A 23,106-nucleotide genomic window follows, 5' to 3' on the forward strand; every position below is an offset into this window, starting at 1 on the left:
TAATGGGTCAATTTTTGGGCTTTTCGGCCCATAGGCCCAAAAATTGCGAAAATATGATTTTCAAGGGACTGAAATGGTACAACTCTCAAAACAGGGGGTAAAAGGGGTAAACAAAACTATTTCCGGGGTTAAAATGATTTTTTTTCCAAAAAGGATCAAAAATGTAAAGTTTTTGGAATTTGGGCCAAAATTGTAAAAGTTGCGAAAAAGTTGGACTTTAACCGAAAAACTCCCTACTGAAGGGACTGAAACTGCCAAAGAGTAAATTTTGAGCTAAAAACATTACTTAAACAAGTCTATGGGTCAAAAATGTCAAGAAAATGGTTTAAGGGCCTAAAATGTCTTCTTTTTTAAATAAGGGACTAAAATTGTCATTTTTATTAGAAAAAGGGTTGAATGGGTCAAACCAATATTTTGATTCAATTATTTCATTATTAATATATTTAGGTCAAAAATACCAAATTACAACTTATGAAAATAGAATGAAGAATATACATATATTTTCAAATATCGTTATAAACAATCGACAAGTTTCGTGCCGTTGCGAATTTAACAATTGTTCAATCAAACTTCCGACAATTATACTATACCTAAAACAAGTAAATATTCAAATAGTTGGGCTTGAAAGATCCTAACCATGCTTATTGGGCCTTCGTGGCCCATTGACATGACTTTTGGGCCTAACAATAATAACACATGTCTATTGGGCCTCCTGTGACCCAATTACATGTTTAAGGGACCCTCAATGGCTTCTATGTGCTATTAGGCATCAGTGGCCCATTAGCATTGCTAGTAAGGTCCAATTAAATCAAATATGAAATGGGCCAACGCGTCCTTCGTATAACCAACAGCCTTAAATAACACACGTAATTAGCAGGACTTTGTAATCCTCTTCTCCTCGTTTGTTAGGCATACCTTCAATTCAAGTAAACAAATACAGGTTGTTAATCAATGGTAATCAATTTCGTTTGGATTAAGTGAGTAATAACGGGCGACACCTCTAAGTGTCGTTCGTAGTCTGTAGTTATAATCAAAGTCTCCTGGAGGGAGAGCGAGAGTTTGTGTATAGATCTATACGGGGGTGACTCCCCCACACCTCAGCTGTTGGCTACAGTTAGACTCGGCCAGTCTAGGGTGACAAAATCTTAAGATCAATTCCGGCGTTCGCTAGAATGCCAAGACAGACGAACTAGTCATTATCATGCATGGTTATAACGACTCACATAAATAAATGAATCCAATACTATCCGAGTAATCAAGGAAAATCATAATCATTCGTTGTGACGGTATAACAATTTGAAACAATTATATTATATTATCGAAAAACATCGGGTTTTTCGAGGAAATCAACACCATTCACTTGTACTTTCAATACTATAATGCAAAACTTCTCATTTATACACGTTTTGAAATCATTCATGCACAAACTTATGGATCTTCACACTTTGGTATAAACAATTGTCTTTTCAGAAAATATCGGATTTTCTGGGTTTTATAAACTACACAAAACATTTTTATAACAACCCTGCTTATGAACTCACCAACATTCCATATGTTGACGTTTTCAAAATAACTTGTATTCTCAGGTAACAGGTAAGCTGAAGAGTAATACCAAGTATGTTAGGATGTTATGTTTTGAAAACTCTCAAACAATTTATGCTATGGATATGTAATATTTAGACAATGTACTTGATGTGAACAATGTCAGTTGTAATGTATTAATGCATGGTAAAGTTTATGTTGTGTTTCATGTATAATCATTGCGATGATATTCAATTTGAGTCACGCGAGCCCTCGGACGTTTCCGCCGTCTGGTTCGGGGGTGTGACAGGTTGGTATCAGAGCTCTGTTTATAGTGAACTGGCATATCTAACCACACATTGATATGCAACTATAAACCAAAGAGGGACTAAAACAACTCTGAACTAAACAAATAAAACACAACGATAAAACACCTCTACTTGTACGATATAGGAAAAAATCATAATACCAAATCAAATAAGATAATACTGACATCTCGGTTAAGTCGGGACTGTTCCTAGTTGTATTAAGGGGTGAATGTAGCCTGATCAACTACATTTTGTCCGAAGTACAACTATCACATGCCCCGGGGAAAGCTCGATGGTCGGTAAACCTAAAAACATACCCCTTTGTTACCAAGAAGAGAACATCAACTCAAAATGCGTAATAATTAGAACATCTTAGGAATAATATTAGTACATTTATACACTCTCGCAGACAGTATGGCCGGCTTCCATTACCCCGGAGATCCGTATTTCCCTAATCAGGGAAATAACGGATGGTTGGAGGAGGAACCTGAAGAAGACCCTGAGGAGGAGTCTGATGAGGAACCTGAGGCGGAAGTCGAGGGCGGACCTGCTGAGCCAGTGGTGGACCTGGAAGAAGAAGAAGCCGTAGAAGACCTCGAGGAGGAACCCAGCGATGACGGTGATTCGGACGCGGAGTCCGAAGTCATCAACCCCCCTTACCCGACTAGGGTGCCCGCTCATCGGATGGGCCCGACTGGCCCTACACCCCGCCTGGGTGTCGACCTTTGGAGGTGGAGCAGGCAACAGGGACAGCGACCCCCGTTTGGCATGACACGCGAGTTCTACAACTTGAGGGAGGGAGGACCGGCTGATCGCACGCTTCCGGTCATGGTGAGACGATTGCGGAACACTGGCGACCTAGCTCAGAGCACCGCCGATCAGATGCACCAGATGCGGACTACAGTTGAGCGTGCAGAACAAGAGATGCGAGAGGTTATCCGAGAGTTCCACATGAGGCAGGTGAGGTGGGAGACTCGACTCCGAGACGCGGAACGACAGGTGGCTCACCTTCAGGGAGCGTCCACTTCCTCAGCACCACCCCCTGGCACATCCCACCATGACTAGGACTAGTTATATCCGTCTTTAGTATTATGCTTATATGATCTATGCTATGTACCATCGACTCTATGTTTAAGTGATTACACTACTCATAGAGTCGTTACGCTGTCGAACTTGCACCCCTTATGTATGCTCTTTCGAGCAAATTTTCATGTATCAAAGTACGGATATTATTAATGGAAAAATATATGTGTTCTATTGTGATGTTGTTATCTGTTATGTTTTATGTATCCATGATTGTATGTTAACATATGAAACTACTTAAGTACATGCAATACACCTAGTTTATAGGACCACAAACTCACAAAAATCATAGGCACTCAACATCTTTCCGTTCAATGACAGAAAGATGCCTCAACGACCAACCCGTGGAAACCCTGAGCCAACCCCACCAGAAATCAACTCAGCTGCATTTCAAGCAGCTGTATCTGCTGCAGTCACGGCAGCCATGGCGCAAATCCACCAAGGGAACAATGGTGGAGGCAATGGACAAGGGGTTGGAAGTTCGAACAACGGAATAAATCAAGGACCTACCAAGACATGCTCTTACAAAGAAGTAACAAATAGTGACAGTCAATGCTGCAACCACCTAAGTACCCTCCACACCACATGCTCCAGTCTCAGTTACTCCAAGTGCCCCTAGGCAGTATTCCGGGAATCTCCCAAAGTGCAACAAGTGCAGTCTCCATCATAATGGCGAATGCAGGGAGATGCATTGTACCAGTTGCAATCGAAAGGGTCACACGGCAAAATATTGCAGGACCTATCCTCCCCAGAACCAGCAGCAAGGAAACAACAACAACAACACCAACAATAGCGGCAATAATGCGGGACCAAGCCACACCTGCTATGGATGTGGAAAGACTGGGCATTTCCGTCGAAACTGCCCCAACATCAACAACCCTGGGAATGGAGGAGCAGGAAGAGTGCTGACCATGGGTAAGGGAGAAGCGGTTCAGGATCCCGCTGTTGTCATCGGTACGTTTCTCCTAAACCACACTTATGCATGCATCCTATTCGATACCGGGGCAGAACGAAGCTTTGTAAGTAATAGATTCAAACACTTGTTAAAACAACAACCCCAGAAGCTTAATGAAACCTTTACGGTGGAAATGGCTAATGGGAAAACAGAATCCACTGGGGAAATCTACATCGGATGTACCCTGACCTTGAACCATCACGTCTTTCAAATAAACTTAATGCCTGTATCCATTAGGAGTTTTGATGTGATTATCGGCATGGACTGGTTAAGCCCCCACCACGCTGAAATTATGTGTCACAAGAAGGCTGTTCGCCTTCACCTCCCAAATCGCGAAACCCTAATTATATACGGAGACAAATCCAGCACGAACCTTCGTCTTATCTCGTGCATTAAGGCACAGAAGTATCTACGAAAGAAGGACTTGACGTTTCTGGCTCATATAGTGGATAAGTCCAAAGAAGAGGTCAATATTCGAAACATCCCAGTGGCTTGCGATTTCCCGGATGTCTTTCCTGAAGATCTTTCGGGGATACCCCCAGAAAGACAAGTCGAGTTCCGAATTGACCTCGTGCCAGGAGCTACACCCGTCGCCAAATCGCCCTACAGATTGGCTCCTGCGGAGATGCAAGAGCTGTCCAGCCAACTCAGCGAACTTTTGGACAAAAGATTCATCCGACCCAGTTTCTCACCTTGGGGAGCTCCGGTTCTCTTTGTTAAGAAGAAAGACGGTTCCTTTAGGATGTGTATTGACCCTTTGAACTAAATAAGCTCACTATCAAAAATCGCTATCCATTTCCGCGAATCGACAATCTTTTTGACCAACTTTTTAAGGAGCAAGTTACTTCTCTAAGATAGATCTGCGATCCGGATACCACCAACTCAAGGTCCGGGAAGAGGATATCCCCAAAACCGCTTTCCGAACTCGTTATGGACATTATGAATTGGTCGTAATGCCCTTCGGTCTAACGAATGCCTCTGCCGCATTCATGGACCTAATGAATCGAATCTGCCGACCATTCCTCGACAACTTTGTCATCGTTTTCATCGACGATATTCTAGTCTATTCTCGAAGCGAAGAGGAGCATGGCCGACATCTCCGGCAAATCTTAGAAACCCTAAGAACCGAAAAACTATACGCAAAACTCTCTAAGTGTGAGTTATGGCTCCGTAGTGTGAACTTTTTAGGTCATGTTGTTAGTCAAGAAGGGATACATGTGGATCCTTCTAAGGTCAAAGCCATCGAAGGATGGGCGATCCCAACGACACCCACAGAAATTCGTCAATTTTTAGGTCTCGCAGGCTATTACAGGAGGTTCATTCAGAACTTCTCCAAAACAGCCAAGCCACTTACCTTGCTTACGCAAAAGGGTGTACCCTTTGAATGGACGGATAAGCAAGAAGCTGCATTTCGAACTCTGAAGCAAGCACTCTGCAGTGCACCGGTATTATCACTACCAGAGGGAACAGAGGACTTTGTAGTTTACTGTGATGCATCGAATAAGGGTTTAGGCTGTGTACTCATGCAGCGTGGGAAGGTGATAGCTTATGTGTCCCGACAACTAAAGACACATGAGGTGAATTATACCACCCATGATCTTGAATTGGGAGCTGTGGTCTTCGCCTTGAAGATTTGGAGGCACTACCTTTATGGTACCAAGTGCACCATTTTCACTGACCACAAGAGTCTCCAACACATTTTAAATCAAAAGGAGTTAAACATGAGGCAACGAAGATGGGTAGAACTGCTGAACGATTATGAGTGCAAAATCAAGTACCACCCAGGTAAGGCTAACGTGGTAGCTGATGCCTTGAGTCGAAAAAAATACTCGAATCGTCGTTTGAAGACTCTCTCTCCATAACCATTCAATCCCACCTAACCTCGCAAATCAGATCAGCCCAGTTCGATGCCATGAAGGCAGAAAACAAAACAAGCGAAGCGTTACGTGGAATGGAAAAGAATTTCGGGACGAAATTCCCTCTAAAGGGGGGATGATGTCACAACTAGGAATTTTGATGCTTTGTAAACACTTAACAAAGAATGACATTGTAGCTAGAACTTGAAAACATGTATGGTGTTTATTCAATGACAACAAAATTCCATCAAATACCCTATACAAACATTCAAATAGTCAACAAAAAAAAATTTGGAAACCCTAAAAATCCCGGTTTAAGTCCATTTTGGACTAGGATTTTCTTATTGGACCCAATGGACCAATATGCTTCCAATTTTGACTATTTTGGGCTTAGAACTCTTAAATAGGCTCTAATTAGACCCACTTTCATTTATTTTAACATTTTGCGCCATAATGGGCCTAGAATGAAATAAAATACCCTTATTGGGCCATAACAAATCTAATTAGCCCTAAAGGGCCATAAAACTCATTCTTTTATACAAATTGGGCCGTAAAACCTCTTAAGGGCCCATTGGGCCGAAAACCATTAACTTGGGCTTCACATTAAGAGACTTAAGCACAAAAGGCACAAATCCTCTTCTCTCTTCTCTCTTTCTCGGCCCAAGAGGAAAACAAAAAAAAAATAGAAATTAATGAAATAAGGAGGGTTAGCCACCTCCTTATTACATTATGGACTTCCATGGACCATCACAAATCTCCATGAAATCCATTCCTTCACCTCTCTCTCTCTTCTCCTTCTCTCCTTCTTATCTCTCGGCCAAAGGAAAAACACACACACACAATTCACTTAAGCTTCTCTCAAGAACTCACAACAACTTCTTCACTTCTCCTTCAAAATTTTCGAGAGTTAGGGCTTTTCAAGAAGGTTATTCCACAATAATCATCATCATTGGTAAGTTATTGTTTAGATCCATAACCTAGTCTCTTTATTTCATCAAAACTTCTTCCTAACTCACACAATTTTCGTGATCTACTCCTTAGAAGCTTCTTAAGTTTGAAATCAACCCAAGAAAGCTTGCTAGGGCCGAAAAATAGCATCAAACTCTTTCCTTTCTTCTTCAAATCGAAAACAACAAGAAAAGGTGAGTTCATACCCCTCTATTTTCGGTTTTCATAAGTTTTATGGGGGAGAATACAAGTAAAATGTGTAGATCTATGTGTATGTGTATGTTATGTGTGATTTCATGTATGTTATGTGTGTTTTCATGTGTTTATGTGGTAAATATGTAACAAAAAAAGGAAAGAAATCTCGAGATCTATGGCACAAGAAGGAAAATAAACATGATCTAAGATATATTACACTAAATAAGTCAAGGAAAATTACCCTCTAGGGTTACAATAAACATATTGCAACGTAAAACTCATTTTTGGGCTATAATTGTCAAATAAACAAAAGTTGGGTTGAAAGTTGTCATTTAAGGTTTTCTTAAGGACCAAAAGAGACAAAACAGTAAAAATAAATGTTTTTATGAATATGATACTCTTTAAAGGACTAGAAATGTAATTTGTGGCTTAATGGGCCAATTTTTGGGCTTTTCGGCCCATAGGCCCAAAAATTGCGAAAATATGATTTTCAAGGGACTGAAATGGTACAACTCTCAAAACAGGGGGTAAAAGGGGTAAACAAAACTATTTTCAAGGTTAAAATGATTTTTTTTCCAAAAAGGATCAAAAATGTAAAGTTTTTTGGAATTTGGGCCAAAATTGTAAAAGTTGCGAAAAAGTTGGACTTTAACCGAAAAACTCCCTATTGAAGAGGCTGAAACTGCCAAAGAGTAAATTTTGAGCTAAAAACATTACTTAAACAAGTCTATGGGTCAAAAATGTCAAGAAAATGGTTTAAGGGCCTAAAATGTCTTCTTTTTTAAATAAGGGACTAAAATTGTCATTTTTATTAGAAAAAGGGCATATTTTGATTCAATTATTTCATTATTAAGATATTTTGGTCAAAAATACCAAATTACAACTTATGAAAATAGAATGAAGAATATACATATATTTTCAAATATCGTTATAAACAATCGACAAGTTTCATGCCGTTGCGAATTTAACAATTGTTCAATCAAACTTCCGACAATTATACTATACCTAAAACACGTAAATATTCAAATAGTTGGGCTTGAAAGATCCTAATCATGCTTATTGGGCCTTCGTGGCCCATTGACATGACTTTTGGGCCTAACAATAATAACACATGTCTATTGGGCCTCCTGTGACCCAATTACATGTTTAAGGGACCCTCAATGGCTTCTATGTGCTATTGGGCATCAGTGGCCCATTAGCATTGCTAGTAAGGTCCAATTAAATCAAATATGAAATGGGCCAACGCGTCCTTCGTATAACCAACAGCCTTAAATAACACACATAATTAGCAGGACTTTGTAATCCTCTTCTCCTCGTTTGTTAGGCTTACCTTCAATTCAAGTAAACAAATACAGGTTGTTAATCAATGGTAATCAATTTCGTTTGGATTAAGTGAGTAATAACGGGAGACACCTCTAAGTGTCGTTCGTAGTCTGTAGTTATAATCAAAGTCTCCTGGAGGGAGAGCGAGAGTTTGTGTATAGATCTATACGGGGGTGACTCCCCCACACCTCAGTTCTTCGCTACAGTTAGACTCGGCCAGTCTAGGGTGACAAAATCTTAAGATCAATTCCGGCGTTCGCTAGAATGCCAAGACAGACGAACTAGTCATTATCATGCATGGTTATAACGACTCACATAAATAAATGAATCCAATACTATCCGAGTAATCAAGGAAAATCATAATCATTCGTTGTGACGGTATAACAATTTGAAACGATTATATTATATTATCGGAAAACATCGGGTTTTTCGAGGAAATCAACACCATTCACTTGTACTTTCAATAACTATAATGCAAAACTTCTCATTTATACACGTTTTGAAATCATTCATGCACAAACTTATGGATCTTCACACTTTGGTATAAACAATTGTCTTTTCAGAAAATATCGGATTTTCTGGGTTTTATAAACTACACAAAACATTTTTATAAGAACCCTGCTTATGAGCTCACCAACATTCCGTATGTTGACGTTTTCAAAATAACTTGTATTCTCAGGTAACAGGTAAGCTGAAGAGTAATACCAAGTATGTTAAGATGTTATGTTTTGAAAACTCTCAAACAATTTATGCTATGGATAAGTAATATTTAGACAATGTACTTGATGTGAACAATGTCAGTTGTAATGTATTAATGCATGGTAAAGTTTATGTTGTGTTTCATGTATAATCATTGCGATGATATTCAATTTGAGTCACGCGAGCCCTCGGACGTTTCCGCCGTCTGGTTCGGGGGTGTGACAGGTTGGTATCAGAGCTCTGTTTATAGTGAACTGGCATATCTAACCACACATTGATATGCAACTATAAACCAAAGAGGGACTAAAACAACTCTGAACTAAACAAATAAAACACAACGATAAAACACCTCTACTTGTACGATATAGGAAAAAATCATAATACCAAATCAAATAAGATAATACTGACATCTCGGTTAAGTCGGGACTGTTCCTAGTTATATTAAGGGGTGAATGTAGCCTGATCAACTACATTTTGTCCGAAGTACAACTATCACATGCCCCGGGGAAAGCTCGATGGTCGGTAAACCTAAAAACATACCCCTTTGTTACCAAGAAGAGAACATCAACTCAAAATGCGTAATAATTAGAACATCTTAGGAATAATATTAGTACATTTATACACTCTCGCAGACAGTATGGCCGGCTTCCATTACCCCAGAGATCCGTATTTCCCTAATCAGGGAAATAACGGATGGTTGGAGGAGGAACCTGAAGAAGACCCTGAGGAGGAGTCTGATGAGGAACCTGAGGCGGAAGTCGAGGGCGGACCTGCTGAGCCAGTGGTGGACCTGGAAGAAGAAGAAGTCGTAGAAGACCTCGAGGAGGAACCCAGCGATGACGGTGATTCGGACGCGGAGTCCGAAGTCATCAACCCCCCTTACCCGACTAGGGTGCCCGTTCATCGGATGGGCCCGACTGGCCCTACACCCCCCCTGGGTATCGACCTTTGGAGGTGGAGCAGGCAACAGGGACAGCGACCCCCGTTTGGCATGACACGCGAGTTCTACAACTTGAGGGAGGGAGGACCGGCTGATCGCGCGCTTCCGGTCATGGTGAGACGATTGCGGAACACTGGCGACCTAGCTCAGAGCACCGCCGATCAGATGCACCAGATGCGGACTAGAGTTGAGCATGCAGAACAAGAGATGCGAGAGGTTATCCGAGAGTTCCACATGAGGCAGGTGAGGTGGGAGACTCGACTCCGAGACGCGGAACGACAGGTGGCTCACCTTCAGGGAGCGTCCACTTCCTCAGCACCACCCCCTGGCACATCCCACCATGACTAGGACTAGTTATATCCGTCTTTAGTATTATGCTTATATGATCTATGCTATGTACCATCGACTCTATGTTTAAGTGATTACACTACTCATAGAGTCGTTACGCTGCCGAACTTGCACCCCTTATGTATACTCTTTCGAGCAAATTTTCATGTATCAAAGTACGGATATTATTAATGGAAAAATATATGTGTTCTATTGTGATGTTGTTATCTGTTATGTTTTATGTATCCATTATTGTATGTTAACATATGAAACTACTTAAGTACATGCAATACACCTAGTTTATAGGACCACAAACTCACAAAAATCATAGGCACTCAACATCTTTCCGTTCAATGACAGAAAGATGCCTCAACGACCAACCCGTGGAAACCCTGAGCCAACCCCACCAGAAATCAACTCAGCTGCATTTCAAGCAGCTGTATCTGCTGCAGTCACGGCAGCCATGGCGCAAATCCACCAAGGGAACAATGGTGGAGGCAATGGACAAGGGGTTGGAAGTTCGAACAACGGAATAAATCAAGGACCTACCAAGACATGCTCTTACAAGGACTTCACCAACGCCAAGCCACAAACCTTTAATGGCACGGGTGGAATGATAACCCTAAAGAGATGGATTGAGAAGGTGGAATCGATATTTGAGATATGCGAATGCCCCGAGGAGATGAAAGTGAAGTTTTCTGCATGCACATTCGTTGACCAAGCTCTCACCTGGTGGAATGGACACGTAGAAGCCATGACTCTCCCCGTAGCCAACGCCATGCAGTGGGCGAAGTTGAAAGAAATGCTGATGGCCGAGTACTGCCCGCGAGGCAAAATACAGAAAATGGAGCAAGAGTTATGGAATCTCACCGTCCGCAACTCCGACATTGATGCATACATATCAAGGTTTAGCGAACTGTCACTGTTGTGCCCTGGCATGATTACTTCAGAGGGAAAGAAAATCGAACGATTCATCTGGGGATTAACCTCCCTAATTCAAGGAAATGTGATAGCTGCAAATCCCGAAACCTTCGATAGTGCCAAGAGGTTGGACAAGAAACTATACGACCACAACTACAAGAAGGGCGAGAAGCCAGGGGAAACTGAAGGCAATAAGGAGAGTGACAACAAGAAAGGAAAGAATAACAAGAGAAAGTGCGCGACAAGGCTCAAAGACGTCAAAGAAGTAACAAACAGTGACAGTCAATGCTGCAACCACCCAAGTACCCTCCACAACACATGCTCCAGTCTCAGTTACTCCAAGTGCCCCTAGGCAGTATTCCGGGAATCTCCCAAAGTGCAACAAGTGTAGTCTCCATCATAATGGCGAATGCAGGGAGATGCATTGTACCAGTTGCAATCGAAAGGGTCACACGGCAAAATATTGCAGGACCTATCCTCCCCAGAACCAGCAGCAAGGAAACAACAACAACAACACCAACAACAGCGGCAATAATGCGGGACCAAGCCACACCTGCTATGGATGTGGAAAGACTGGGCATTTCCGTCGAAACTGCCCCAACATCAACAACCCTGGGAATGGAGGAGCAGGAAGAGTGCTGACCATGGGTCAGGGAGAAGCGGTTCAGGATCCCGCTGTTGTCATCGGTACGTTTCTCCTAAACCACACTTATGCATGCATCCTATTCGATACCGGGGCAGAACGAAGCTTTGTAAGTAATAGATTCAAACACTTGTTAAAACAACAACCCCAGAAGCTTAATGAAACCTTTACGGTGGAAATGGCTAATGGGAAAACAGAATCCACTGGGGAAATCTACATCGGATGTACCCTGACCTTGAACCATCACGTCTTTCAAATAAACTTAATGCCTGTATCCATTAGGAGTTTTGATGTGATTATCGGCATGGACTGGTTAAGCCCCCACCACGCTGAAATTATGTGTCACAAGAAGGTCGTTCGCCTTCACCTCCCAAATCGCGAAACCCTAATTATATACGGAGACAAATCCAGCACGAACCTTCGTCTTATCTCGTGCATTAAGGCACAGAAGTATCTACGAAAGAAGGACTTGACGTTTCTGGCTCATATAGTGGATAAGTCCAAAGAAGAGGTCAATATTCGAAACATCCCAGTGGCTTGCGATTTCCCGGATGTCTTTCCTGAAGATCTTCCGGGGATACCCCCAGAAAGACAAGTCGAGTTCCGAATTGACCTCGTGCCAGGAGCTACACCTATCGCCAAATCGCCCTACAGATTGGCTCCTGCGGAGATGCAAGAGCTGTCCAGCCAACTCAACGAACTTTTGGACAAAAGATTCATCCGACCCAGTTTCTCACCTTGGGGAGCTCCGGTTCTCTTTGTTAAGAAGAAAGACGGTTCCTTTAGGATGTGTATTGACTACAGGGAACTAAATAAGCTCACTATCAAAAATCGCTAGCCACTTCCGCGAATCGACAATCTTTTTGACCAACTTTAAGGAGCAAGTTACTTCTCTAAGATAGATCTGCGATCCGGATACCACCAACTCAAGGTCCGGGAAGAGGATATCCCCAAAACCGCTTTCCGAACTCGTTATGGACATTATGAATTGGTCGTAATGCCCTTCGGTCTAACGAATGCCCCTGCCGCATTCATGGACCTAATGAATCGAATCTGCCGACCATTCCTCGACAACTTTGTCATCGTTTTCATCGATGATATTCTAGTCTATTCTCGAAGCGAAGAGGAGCATGGCCGACATCTCCGGCAAATCTTAGAAACCCTAAGAACCGAAAAACTATACGCAAAACTCTCTAAGTGTGAGTTATGGCTCCGTAGTGTGAACTTTTTAGGTCATGTTGTTAGTCAAGAAGGGATACATGTGGATCCTTCTAAGGTCAAAGCCATCGAAGGATGGGCGATCCCAACGATACCCACAAAAATTCGTCAATTTTTAGGTCTCGCAGGCTATTACAGGAGGTTCATTTAGAACTTCTCCAAAACAGCCAAGCCACTTACCTTGCTTACGCAAAAGGGTGTACCCTTTGAATGGACGGATAAGCAAGAAGCTGCATTTCGAACTCTGAAGCAAGTACTCTGCAGTGCACCGGTATTATCACTACCAGAGGGAACAGATGACTTCGTAGTTTACTGTGATGCATCGAATCAGGGTTTAGGCTGTGTACTCATGCAGCGTGGGAATGTGATAGCTTATGTGTCCCAACAACTAAAGACACATGAGGTGAATTATACCACCCATGATCTTGAATTGGGAGCTGTGGTCTTCGCCTTGAAGATTTGGAGGCACTACCTTTATGGTACCAAGTGCACCATTTTCACTGACCACAAGAGTCTCCAACACATTTTAAATCAAAAGGAGTTAAACATGAGGCAACAAAGATGGGTAGAACTGCTGAACGATTATGAGTGCAAAATCAAGTACCACCCAGGTAAGGCTAACGTGGTAGTTGATGCCTTGAGTCGAAAAAAATACTCGAATCGTCGTTTGAAGACTCTCTCCATAACCATTCAATCCCACCTAACCTCGCAAATCAGAGCAGCCCAGTTCGATGCCATGAAGGCAGAAAACAAAACAAGCGAAGCGTTACGTGGAATGGAAAAGAATTTCGGGACGAAATTCCCTCTAAAGGGGGGATGATGTCACAACTAGGAATTCTGATGCTTTGTAAACACTTAACAAAGAATGACATTGTAGCTAGAACTTGAAAACATGTATGGTGTTTATTCAATGACAACAAAATTCCATCAAATACCCTATACAAACATTCAAATAGTCAACAAAAAAAAAATTGGAAACCCTAAAAATCCCGGTTTAAGTCCATTTTGGACTAGGATTTTCTTATTGGACCCAATGGACCAATATGCTTCCAATTTTGACTATTTTGGGCTTAGAACTCTTAAATAGGCTCTAATTAGACCCACTTTCATTTATTTTAACATTTTGGGCCATAATGGGCCTAGAATGAAATAAAATACCCTTATTGGGCCATAACAAATCTAATTAGCCCTAAAGGGCCATAAAACTCATTCTTTTATACAAATTGGGCCGTAAAACCTCTTAAGGGCCCATTGGGCTGAAAACCATTAACTTGGGCTTCACATTAAGAGACTTAAGCACAAAAGGCACAAATCCTCTTCTCCCTTCTCTCTTTCTCGGCCCAAGAGGAAAACAAAAAAAAATAGAAATTAATGAAATAAGGAGGGTTAGCCACCTCCTTATTACATTATGGACTTCCATGCACCATCACAAATCTCCATGAAGTCCATCCTTTCACCTCTCTCTCTCTTCTCCTTCTCTCCTTCTTATCTCTCGGCCAAAGGAAAAACACACACACACAATTCACTTAAGCTTCTCTCAAGAACTCACAACAACTTCTTCACTTCTCCTTCAAAATTTTTGAGAGTTAGGGCTTTTCAAGAAGGTTATTCCACAATAATCATCATCATTGGTAAGTTATTGTTTAGATCCATAACCTAGTCTCTTTATTTCATCAAAACTTCTTCCTAACTCACACAATTTTCGTGATCTACTCCTTAGAAGCTTCTTAAGTTTGAAATCAACCCAAGAAAGCTTGATAGGGCCGAAAAATAGCATCAAACTCTTCCCTTTCTTCTTCAAATCGAAAACAACAAGAAAAGGTGAGTTCATACCCCTCTATTTTCGGTTTTCATAAATTTTATAGGGGAGAATACAAGTAAAATGTGTAGATCTATGTGTATGTGTATGTTATGTGTGATTTCATGTATGTTATGTGTGTTTTCATGTGTTTATGTGGTAAATATGTAACAAAAAAAGGAAAGAAATCTCGAGATCTATGGCACAAGAAGGAAAATAAACATGATCTAAGATATATTACACTAAATAAGTCAAGGAAAATTACCCTCTAGGGTTACAATAAACATATTGCAACATAAAACTCATTTTTGGGCTATAATTGTCAAATAAACAAAAGTTGGGTTGAAAGTTGTCATTTAAGGTTTTCTTAAGGACCAAAAGAGTCAAAACAGTAAAAATAAATGTTTTTATGAATATGATACTCTTTAAAGGACTAGAAATGTAATTTGTGGCTTAATGGGCCAATTTTTGGGCTTTTCGGCCCATAGGCCCAAAAATTGCAAAAATATGATTTTCAAGGGACTGAAATGGTACAACTCTCAAAACAGGGGGTAAAAGGGGTAAACAAAACTATTTTCAGGGTTAAAATGATTTTTTTTCCAAAAAGGATAAAAAATGTAAAGTTTTTGGAATTTGGGCCAAAATTGTAAAAGTTGCGAAAAAGTTGGACTTTAACCGAAAAACTCCCTATTGAAGGGGCTGAAACTGCCAAAGAGTAAATTTTGAGGTAAAAACATTACTTAAACAAGTCTATGGGTCAAAAATGTCAAGAAAATGGTTTAAGGGCCTAAAATGTCTTCTTTTTTAAATAAGGGACTAAAATTGTCATTTTTATTAGAAAAAGGGCATATTTTGATTCAATTATTTCATTATTAAGATATTTGGGTCAAAAATACCAAATTACAACTTATGAAAATAGAATGAAGAATATACATATATTTTCAAATATCGTTATAAACAATCGACAAGTTTCATGCCGTTGCGAATTTAACAATTGTCCAATCAAACTTCCGACAATTATACTATACCTAAAACACGTAAATATTCAAATAGTTGGGCTTGAAAGATCCTAATCATGCTTATTGGGCCTTCGTGGCCCATTGACATGACTTTTGGGCCTAACAATAGTAACACATGTCTATTGGGCCTCCTGTGACCCAATTACATGTTTAAGGGACCCTCAATGGCTTCTATGTGCTATTGGGCATCAGTGGCCCATTAGCATTGCTAGTAAGGTCCAATTAAATCAAATATGAAATGGGCCAACGCGTCCTTCGTATAACCAACAGCCTTAAATAACACACGTAATTAGCAGGACTTTGTAATCCTCTTCTCCTCGTTTGTTAGGCTTACCTTCAATTCAAGTAAACAAATACAGGTTGTTAATCAATGGTAATCAATTTCGTTTGGATTAAGTGAGTAATAACGGGCGACACCTCTAAGTGTCGTTCGTAGTCTGTATTTATAATCAAAGTCTCCTGGAGGGAGAGCGAGAGTTTGTGTATAGATCTATACGGGGGTGACTCCCCCACACCTCAGTTGTTCGCTACAGTTAGACTCGGCCAGTCTAGGGTGACAAAATCTTAAGATCAATTCCGGCGTTCGCTAGAATGCCAAGACAGACGAACTAGTCATTATCATGCATGGTTATAACGACTCACATAAATAAATGAATCCAATACTATCCGAGTAATCAAGGAAAATCATAATCATTCGTTGTGACGGTATAACAATTTGAAACAATTATATTATATTATCGGAAAACATCGGGTTTTTCGAGGAAATCAACACCATTCACTTGTACTTTCAATAACTATAATGCAAAACTTCTCATTTATACACGTTTTGAAATCATTCATGCACAAACTTATGGATCTTCACACTTTGGTATAAACAATTGTCTTTTCAGAAAATATTGGATTTTCTGGATTTTATAAACTACACAAAACATTTTTATAACAACCTTGCTTATGAGCTCACCAACATTCTGTATGTTGACGTTTTCAAAATAACTTGTATTCTCAGGTAACAGGTAAGCTGAAGAGTAATACCAAGTATGTTAAGATGTTATGTTTTGAAAACTCTCAAACAATTTATGCTATGGATAAGTAATATTTAGACAATGTACTTGATGTGAACAATGTCAGTTGTAATGTATTAATGTATGGTAAAGTTTATGTTGTGTTTCATGTATAATCATTGTGATGATATTCAATTTGAGTCACGCGAGCCCTTAGACGTTTCCGCCGTCTGGTTCGGGGGTGTGACACGATGGTTGAGGGCCGGGGTATTCCAACCCGATGGTTGATTGGACCCATGGTATGTTGGCATTCCAACCCGATGGTTGAGGGCCTGCGGTATTCCATCTCGATGGATGATTGGACCCGTAGTATTCTGTTTGTGATATATGTTATTTTGTGTGCGTTGGTATTTTGGGGGAACTCACTAAGCTCCGTGCTTACGGTTTCAGTTTATTGTTTCAGGTTCTCCATGTGTTTTGGCAAGGCGAAGGCGTGACCGTACACATCCTTGTGTTTTGGAACTTATGGTTTCTGGGATACTCTGATATGAAACTATTTTGAAAACATTTTGTAATAATTAATGGTTTTTGATTGGTTGAAAAAGTTTTAAATTGACTTAAATTTTATGGATGTTACAAGGAGTGTTTAGTTCTCCTTCCAAGTAGATGTGGCATCAGATGTAACCCACCTTCACCGCCCATTATAGGGTTCGACATCCCCGTCGAACACATCGACCCGTGCCTTAGCTCTGATACCATTTCGGCTTGGAAGGAGAACTAAACACTCCTAATAAGGGGTGTGGATACCTTCCTTGTCACAACGCGTTTTAAAGTCGGGAGGGCGGCGGATCTCATAAGAAATCTGCAATTAAGTGTGCTCGGGCGAGAGCAATCCAGGGATGGGTGACCCCCTGGGAAGTTTTCGCGCCGGGAGCCCAAAGCGGACAATATTGTGAGACGTGGATGTTACAATTTACTATTGTCAATTCACAACTTAATATAATAAATTCAACGTTTTATACAAAAAATTATACATTCACGACCATATTCTAAACTTAAAAGTTATATTTCAAGATTTAATTCACAGTTTAATAAACAATTTTAGGTCTCTCGTTCACAATATTTACATCTTAAAACATAATTGATTGCGTTGAAACATTTCATCAGATACATTGTGTGCTCCATACAAATTCTCAGTTTCATAAAACATTTCAAGACTCTCATTCACAATTTAATAAAACAATTTATGACTATCATTCATAGTATTCACAATATAAAATCATATTAATTCACTCATTCACATTAACTAACTTAAAAAAACTAAACAATAGTTGAAACATTAAAACATCACAGTTCAAAACTTAAAAAAAATCATATTATTTAAGAAAAAACTAATATAATACCACACATTCTAAATTGAATTTACAGCTTAATAGCCATAGAGCATAAACCGTGACTAAATATTTGATGCAAATATTATAACAAATAAGAGAATAAACATGGATTAACAACTTAATAGCAGACTAAACTATGATTAACAAAAATAAACAACAAATGAGAGATTATAACATTAAATTCACAACTTAATAGAAAAAAAGTAAACAAAAATCGACATACCCTCATGTGTTTCACCAGATATTAGAGATAAGAAGTGGAGCTCTGTTAGATTTCTTTAGATCTTATGGCAGATACCGTTTCAGCTTCGAACATGCTTCAAAAAGGAGAACAAAATCCAAATAAACAAACAATCTTCAGAAGTTTTAGACTTGAAGAACATGAACGAAATCAGATTTGAAGGTTTTTAAACTAGATCTGAAGGAAATCAGATTTGAAATCGCGAGCATTAACAACGAAACGACACAAAATCATGGAGTCGAAGCAGATCTAGAGGGGTAGCAAAGATACGACGGTGATGGTGCAACCGGAGGTGGTAATATGCCGATGTAGGCGATAATGACAGTTGTACATTTTGGAGGTTCGGCGGTGATGTCGGAATCTCGAATAGAAGACGGTATCGTCAGCGATTGTCGTTTTCACCTGAGAGTTGATGAGATCTGATGTAGATATGCTGATTTCTGATGTGGATCATATGAGATCTGATGCAAATCTGGAGATTCACTGAAGATCGGAGAATGCGGTGGTGATTTATGCCGATAGAGGAGACGGCGGTAAAAAGTCATCGGAGGAGACGGTGGTGGCGGTAGTGCTGTTGACAGAGGAGTCGCCGGAGCAAAGTCGCCGGTGATAAGGGCGACAAAAATGGTGGTTGTTATCTGATGAAGGAAGAAGCAAATAGGAAGAAATGTTTGAAGTCAGACGAAAGAAGGACCTTGTGATGTTTGTGTTAGAAAGATGAAGTCATGTGCCCAAAATACACTTATTGCTTTTTGGACATTTATCAAAATTAAAAAAAAAATCAAAATATTAGAAAATAATAAAATTCTCTTAAATATAACTTAAAAATAATTGGTTTTTAGAGTTCTTAACCTCTAATGGTTCTTATTTGAACATATATATATATATATATATATATATATATATATATATATATATATATATATATATATATATATATATATATATATATATATATATTTCTTAGAGTTCTTAACCTTTAATGGTTCTCATTTGAACTTTTATTATAGTATATATATATATATATATATATATATATATATATATATATATATATATATATAATAAAAATCAATTTTGCCACATGTCAATCTCTCATTAGTTTTGACACTTGTCATTTTGTGATATTTTTAAAATAAATAAAATCCATATGTCAATTTCTGGATTTTTTAAATTTTAAAATTAAAGTCACATAATACATAATACTTGTGTGTATATATGTAAAGTATTAAATGTAATAAATGTCTACTATAATAAATGAAAATCAATTTTGCCACATGTCAATCTCTCATTAGTTTTGACACTTGTCATTTTGTGATATTTTTAAAATAAAATAAAATTCATATGTCAATTTCTAGATTTTTCAAATTTTAAAATTAAAGTCACATAATACATAATACTTGTGTGTATATATGTAAAGTATTAAATGTAATAAATGTGATAATAAATTATTATTAATATGTTTTTCATTCCTTATTTCAAAATTTTATTTAAAAAAATATTTATTGTTTACATTTTGATATTTAATCTTTTTTTAATCAACCCGTGTATTAGACGGGTTTTACACCTAGTATATTATATGTAAAACTCCTTTCTTAAGAAATATCTATTTAAAATGGACTAAACTGTAAATTTGGTCCTTGTGGTTATCAAAAAAATGTGGATGGAGTCCAAAATATTTTCAACTTGCATCACCGGTCCAAAATCAAATATAATTTGTGGATATGGTCCTTGTCAAACATAAAAAGACTACTTTGCCCTTCTAATTTCTTTTTATATATTTTTTATGTTTTCCTCTTATTAGAATAAATTAAAAAAAATCCCACCTACCCCTCCCCACCCCACCCCACCTTACCGTCTCTCTCTTTCTTTCTCTCTCTCTCTCAAAATTCCACCCACTCATCATCTTCTTCCCCATCCCTTCCCTCCATTGACCAGATCCTAGAACAAGCTTCTTCCCAGTTATCTTCAAGACAAACGACAATCAAAGAAAGATGACAACTCGTTTATGATTTAGGGCTCGTGATTAGAAAAAAAATGAGAAAGGGAATTCGTTGGCAGCTAGGTCGCAAATGGGAAGAAGAAAGAAATGATAGGTTGATGGTTTCAGGGAGTTTGACGGCTCCTAACCCCTGATCTCCCTCTCTGTTGTCTCCTTCTGGTCTTTCTTATTGCACGTAAAACTGAATTGCAGTTTTGATTTTACATGTTTCATCTTTATTTCTCTGGTGTCTGCATCTTACTGAAAATCGAACATAATAGGTTAAAGCCATCATTGCATACCTCTTCTTTATAGGTCCAATCTCGGAAATCACACAGATTTCAGAAATCCTACTGAACCTATGATGACGGAGGCGATTGGATGTGTGTGTATGTGTGTCATCCTCTGAAAACTTGAAATAAGTGTGTATGTTTTATGTTTGTATGTTGAACTCACTCTCTCTTCTTTGTGGTTGTATAATGAACTGGAAAACTGTGGGAGGAAACCTTAACCATCAAGAACTAGCCTCGAAGAAGAAGCTCCAATGAGAGTCTTCTCTTTCTCTTGAATATCTTTATTGGGCACATTTAAAGAATTTTGTTCTTGGGTTCAGGGGGCTTCGATCTTTGGGTTTGTAAATCTAATTGAAGAAGAAGAAAATGTGTTTCTATGATTTTATTATGCGTTTTGATCATCAATTGGGGATATTAGTAGAAGACGTTGTACATGAGGTGTGTGTGTGTGTGTGTGTGAGAGAGAGAGAGAGAGAGAGAGAGAGAGAAAGAAAGAGAAGGGTATGGTGGGATGGGGATAAGTGGGGTTTTTTTTGTCTAATTTTCTATTTATCAAAATATTAAAATAAAGAAATAATTATAAAAATAAATGAAAATAACAAATTAAAAGGGTATAGTAGTCTTTTTAAGTTTGATAGGGACCATATCCACAAAAAATGTCCGATTTTAAACCAGTGGTGCAAATTGAAAACATTTTGGATTTCATCCATATTTTTTTTATAACCACATGGACGAAATTTGCATTTACTCTTTAAAATGAGAAGCAATGCGGTGAGAACGTGCTGTACAATCTCTTACTTTTTTCCATGCATAAGTCCAAGCGCATGAAGGCAACTGTCTCTCCACTACTTCCAAAAATTAGGGTGAGTCATAGTTGTAGCTTTGCCACGATCTTCTTATAGCTTTGACAGGTGCCACCATCTCCCGTTTCCCAAGAACCCTTCACGCTCAACAATACTATTCTCCCCAAAATATAACTTCGCGATGGATTAATCAGACTTGAAAGATGGAGGTGCTTTTGAAGTCATTACCATCTTCCCCTTTCTCTCTCTAAAAAGCAACATCGTCATTTCCTTTAACGCCGAAAAATCAAACAAGCCCTAAGTCAGAACGATAATGACCTTGATGAAGTTTTAGGTATTATTTTCTGTTCATAAATCCTTGTTTTTGATGAACTTACCATCTCAATTGATGATGTTTGCCAGTGAATTATGAAGCTCGACCTGAAGAAAAAAAAAAAAAAAAAGGAATGATGCAATGGTTATTTTTTTTGGTAAGCATATACGTTGCTTGTTAAAATTCCACAACCATAATTATTTTAAAAACTTGACTTCTCATGTATGTTTTACACATCTTCAGGAATTAGCTTTCTTTGTGATATGAAAGATCATATACCAACACCTTGGCCTCCATTTCATATTTCTCAGCTTCATCACGGAACAGAAGTAAGCAAAAATAAATTATCCCAAAATTACCCTTATTAAGAACCTTCAATATCTTGATATCAAATTTATCTTTGGAACCTATTTATCGATTCTAATTTTATAAAGCACAACAATATTTTCAAGAATGTTAAGTACATAAAAAGAATGTAAATTAATAAAATAAAATAACTTAAAAAGAATGAATCAGTGCAGCCATTCTAACAGTGGATATTGCTAAAATACCCTCACAGCCTTCATTATCATGGAACATACTTTTCAAGGCTTCTACCACATCCCAAGCTTCTATGCCTTTCATTGAAGCTAATTGGCATGGTATTTGAGATTGTTTTGTGGTCATCATGACAACCATCCAACACAATGATTCCTTCCTTAAGAATAAAATCATTAGTAACCAAGTTCGTTTTCTTTCATTTATTTATGCTATTTTCATATTTTATATACCATGTTGATTATATTGTTTATTTGTTTTATATTTTTATTATATTAGTTTCTTTTTAGTTTTCCGTGTAGGATTTTCAACCAAAACAATCTTAAACTACTTATTTCGGACTCACTACACTTCCATTACCTTTTCAACCTATTTTGTTGTTATTTGAATTGTTGTTATCATGAGATATTTTGTTTTTTTTACTATTAGTCAAAGATCACATAAAAACAATAATTACGAGGTCTTTATGTTTTTCAGTCAGATTTTCCTTTATTTAATATCTAAATCTATATTTGATCTTCGTTTTCTTATCTTGGTGCTTCATGTCCATTCTAAAGAAATTAAGAATAACATGACTCTAAAGCAAGTTCATGCTCACGTATGTATTGCACTTCCATTAACAACACTCATGGGGTAGTACTTTAAACCTTTAGCTCTTTTAATGAAGAAAGCTTACATTGGCAAATTGTGTAAGATAACTCGGTTAATTTAGTAAACTCAACATTTTCTTATATTTCTTTTTATTTGTTATATTTTTTATGTTATAGAATGAAAAATATGTATCATTAA

The 23,106-nt window shown here is 38.5% G+C and overlaps 1 long non-coding RNA gene across 1 annotated transcript; it reads left to right on the top strand.

Annotated features, from left to right (window-relative positions):
• Positions 1 to 21,539: 21,539 nt before the first annotated feature.
• Positions 21,540 to 22,689, top strand: LOC145162974 (uncharacterized). Its single transcript, XR_013739476.1, has 4 exons — positions 21,540 to 21,801; positions 21,870 to 21,937; positions 22,024 to 22,109; positions 22,340 to 22,689. It is a non-coding gene; the product is annotated as an uncharacterized LOC145162974 (long non-coding RNA).
• The last annotated feature ends 417 nt before the right edge of the window (positions 22,690 to 23,106 follow it).

This window comes from Lactuca virosa, chromosome 3, assembly GCF_052849685.1.
Source record: "Lactuca virosa cultivar CGN04683 chromosome 3, Lactuca_virosa_CGN04683_v6, whole genome shotgun sequence".
Taxonomy (NCBI): Eukaryota; Viridiplantae; Streptophyta; class Magnoliopsida; order Asterales; family Asteraceae; genus Lactuca; species Lactuca virosa.